The sequence below is a fragment of the Tenrec ecaudatus genome, chromosome 4 (genome assembly GCF_050624435.1).
Source record: "Tenrec ecaudatus isolate mTenEca1 chromosome 4, mTenEca1.hap1, whole genome shotgun sequence".
Taxonomy (NCBI): Eukaryota; Metazoa; Chordata; class Mammalia; order Afrosoricida; family Tenrecidae; genus Tenrec; species Tenrec ecaudatus.
Genome location: NC_134533.1, coordinates 60,526,623 through 60,531,028, shown reverse-complemented (window position 1 = coordinate 60,531,028; position 4,406 = coordinate 60,526,623). Strand labels below are relative to the sequence as shown.

At 46.9% G+C, this 4,406-nt stretch overlaps 1 pseudogene; it reads left to right on the top strand.

Moving 5' to 3' along the window:
• The first annotated feature begins 684 nt into the window (after positions 1-684).
• On the top strand, positions 685-4,159 carry LOC142445827 (developmentally-regulated GTP-binding protein 1 pseudogene; annotated as a pseudogene).
• The last annotated feature ends 247 nt before the right edge of the window (positions 4,160-4,406 follow it).

Here is a 4,406-nt window from a genome sequence, read left to right as displayed (position 1 = left end):
CCCATCTATAGGCAACTGGGCATCCCCTTACAGAAGGGTTTTGGAGAGAAGACGAGCCAGTTAGGGTGCAGTGTAGCAACGATGAAACATACAAAAAATTCCTAAATACTTCTCCCCTGCCACCCTCCTTATCATGATCCCAATTCTACCTTACAAATCTGGCTAGACCAGAGGATGTACACTGGTACAGGTAGGAAGTGGAAACACAGGGAATCCAGGATGGATGATCCCTTCAGGACCAGTGATGAGAGTGGCGATAACTGGAGGGTGGGGTGGAAAGGGGGAACCAATTACAACGGTCTACATATAACCTCCTCCCTGAAGGATGGACAACAGAAAAGTGGGTGAAGGAGATGTCAGACAAAGTAAGATATGAGAAAATAATAGTAATAGTTTATAAATTATCAAGGGTTCATGAAGGAGGGAGGTTTGAGGAGGGAGGGGAAAATGAGATGCTGATATCAAGGACTCAAGTAGAAAAAATATATTTTAAGAATGATGATGGCAACAGATGTATAAATGTGCTTGACACATTGGATGAAAGTATGGATTGTGATAAGAATTGTTTGCACCCCCAATAAAATGACTTATAAAAACAAACAAATGAGGCAGTGGCAGGCCTGCTAATGTGGGTGAGGAGAGGGTGAGTAGGCTGCTGGCATTTAGGACCCAGGCACTGCCCCAATGAGCAGCACCCTAGCCAAGATCGTGGAGATTGAAGCCAAGATGGCGGCTCAAACTCAACAGAAAAAGGCCACAGCACACCACCTAGGGCTGCTCAAGGCATGTGTAGCTAAGCTTCACAGAGAACTCACTACTCCAAAATGGTTGGAGGTGGGGGGTTGGGGACCAGGAGAAGGATTGGTGTGGCCAAGACAGGTAATGCATGAATTGGATTTATCAGTTTTCCATCTGTGGGCAAGTCAAGGTTGCTCAATAACCTGGCAGGGGTGTATTCTGAGGTGGCAGCCTATGAGTTTACTACTCTGACCAGTGTGCCTGGTGTCATCAGATAGAAAGGTGCCAAGATACAGCTTCTAGATCTCCCTGGAATCATTGAAGGTGCCAAGGATGGCAAAGGGAGTGGCTGCTGAGTCATTGCAGTGTCCCGACCCTGTGACTTGATCCTGATTGTTCTGGATGCCCTGAAACCCTTGGGGCAGAAGAAGATCATTGAAAACAAGCTGGAAGGCTTTGGGATTCGTTTGAACAGCAAATCCCCAGCCTTGGCTTTAAGAGGAAGCACAAGGGAGGCACTCAGCTTACAGCCCCTTGTCCTCAGAGTGAGCTGGATGCAGAAACCATGAAGGACATTCTGGCTGAATACAAAATTCATAAAGCTAGTGTCACTCTGGGTTATTGATGTGTTGGAAGGAAAGAGGGTCTATATTCCCCACATCTATGTGTTAAATAAGATTGATCAGATCTCCATTGAGGAATTGGGTGTCATCTATAAGGTGCCTCACTGTGTGCCTATCTCTGCTCACCACCGCTGGAATTTGACAACCTTTTGGAAAAGATCTGGGACAACCTGAAACTATTGAGGATTTACACCAAACCCAAAGGCCATGTACCAGATTATACTTCCCTGATTGTGCTTCCTGACTCCAGGATAACAGTGGAGGATTTCTGTATGAAGATTCACAAAATCTTATCAAAGAATTTAAATATGTCCCTCCCCCCAGAAGAATTTATTTCAAAGGACGGCATTGAATCTGCAGCTCCGGGAGAGGGGCATATCTGAGCGGAGCACATGTGAGCAGATGAAGGGGGAGGAGGAGAGAGTGGAGCACATCCTGGCCCACCAGGCTTTGAGGACGAGGTTCCCGATTAGAGCAGCCAGTCCACAGAGAGGACCACATGGCTGGCCCCACTATAAGACATGACACCCCTCACTGACCCATATCCCTACAGGAGACAACACCGGAGACACAGTGGGGGAATTGCACCCGATCTGATCCCACCACACTGAGGCAAAAACACTAAGGGGGTACAACAGAACAGCAAGGAAACGGAGTGGCGAGGTCCCTAGGGAATGCTGAAGGTGGACTCTGGGGACAGGGCATGGTGCCCCAACAGACTGGACTGGAAAACACTCCTAAAGATCAACAAACAATCCTTGAACTAACTACAAGCTTTTCTTTCTTGTTGGTTTTTTTTTGTGTGTGTGTGTGTCATTGGTTTGTTGTATGTTGTTGCTTAATTTTGCTTTGTCTTGGTTTTGTGCATGTTATTATCTCCGCAGGTCTGTCTAAATAAGATAGGCTGGATGAGCAATCTGGAGGAGAAAACAATAGGACCGACAGTTCGGGGAGATATGGGAGAGGGGGAGATGGGGGAAAGGTAGTGGTGTTAGCAAACCCAGGGACAAGGGAACAACAAGTGATCCAAATTGGTGGTGAGGAGGGTGTAGGAGGCCTGGTAGGGCAGGATCAAGGGTAATGTAATCAAGAGAAATTACTGAAACCTAAATGAAGACTGAGCATGATAGTGGGACAAGAGGAAAGTCAGAGGAAATAGAGGAAAGAGCTAGGAGGCAAAGAGCATGTATAGAGGTCTAAATAAAGGCATGTACAAATGCAAATATATTTATATATGAGGATGGGGAAATATGTGCATATATTTATAGGTTTAGTATTAAGGTAGCAGAAGGACATTGGGCCTCCACTCAAGTACTCCCTCAATGCAAGAATACTTTCTTCTATTAAATTGGTATTCTATGATGCTCACCTTCCCAACACAGCCACTGAAGACAAAGTGGGTGAATAAGTAAATGTGGTGAGGAAAGCTGATGGTGCCTGGCTATCAAAAGATATAGCATATGGCGTCTTAAAGGCTTGAAGGTAAACATGCGGCCATCTAGTTCAGAAGCAACAAAGTCCACATGGAAGAAGCACACCAGCTTGTGTGATCACGAGGTGCTGAAGGGATCAGGTATAAGGCATCATCAGAACAAAAAAAATCTTACCATAGTGAATTAAGGGGGAAGTGCAGAGTGGAGACCCAAAGCCCATTTGTCGGCCACTGGACATCCCCTTACAGGAGAAGATGAGTCAGTCAGGGTGCGTTGTAGCAACGATGAAACATACAACTTTCCTCTAGTTCCTAAATGCTTCCTCCTCCCCCACTATCATCATCCAATTCTACCTTACAAATCTGGCTAGACCAGAGGATGTATATTGGTACAGATGGGAACTGGAAACACAGGGAATCCAGGGCAGATGATCCCTTCAGGACCAGTGGTGTGAGTGGTGATACTGGGAGTGGTGTGAGTGGTGATACTGGATCCCTTCAGGACCAGTGGTGTGAGTGGTGATACTGGGTGATACAGGGAGGGTGGGTTGGAAAGGGGGAGCCGATTACAAGAATCTACATGTGACCTCCTCCCTGGGGGACAGATGACAGAAAAGTGAGTGAAGGGAGACGTGGGATAGAGCAAGATGTGACAAAATAATAATTTTTTAAATTATCAAGGGTCAATGAGGGAGGGGGGAGCGGGGAGGGAAGAGGAAAATGAGGAGCTGATGCCAGGGGCTTAAGTGGAGAGCAAATGTTTTGAGAATGATGAGGGCAATGAATGTACAAATGTGCTTTACACAATTGATGTTTGTCTGGATTGTGATAAGAGTTGTATGGGCCCCCAATAAAATGATTTAAAAATAATTAAAAAAAAGAATTTACATACTCTCTGGTGTGGGATCTCTCTGTGAAACATCGTCCTCAGAAAGTGGGGAAAGATCACCCGTTGGAGGATGGAGATGTCATTCAGACTGTGAAGCAGGGAACTCCTCCCATATCCCCACTGCGGGCCAGCGCAGCAGCACCATTGCCCAGGACCAAGCACCCTGCACCAACCCCCTGGGCTTTGGCAGCCGTTGGATCAGGACTGGGGGAGGGGAATGGAAGCTCCCACACTGGCACCTCTCATCTTGGTGTCACCTTGTATGTTGACCTGCATAAAGGACCTGGTCAGCCTGCCCAAAAAAGCAAACCCCAAACAAAAACAAACAAGAAATTTCCTTCCAGAAGTGTTTCCTGGAGTCGAAGGACAATGCAGCTGCTGGCCCTGAGCGATGAAATGGAACCTGTTCCTCCCATGCTGGCCCCTCCCATGGCACTGCAGCTCTCCCACTCGCTGCATCTCACTTTTATCCCTTAGTCACACTGCAAACTGACCTGCTCTGCTTCTGAGTTCATGAGGCGAGAAACATGATGACTAGTCGTTACATATAGCTTCAATTTCCAGCAGAGACTGAATCCCTCTCCTGTTTCTGTTGCAATCTCCTGGGGAAGGGTTCTGATTGACCAAGTTCAGTTGGGGCGCTTGGGAGAGGGCTAGGGTGGAAAGCACTTACATAGTTTAGCAATGAGTAGGACAGTGCGTGCGAGAAGGGTTCTTCCCAGAA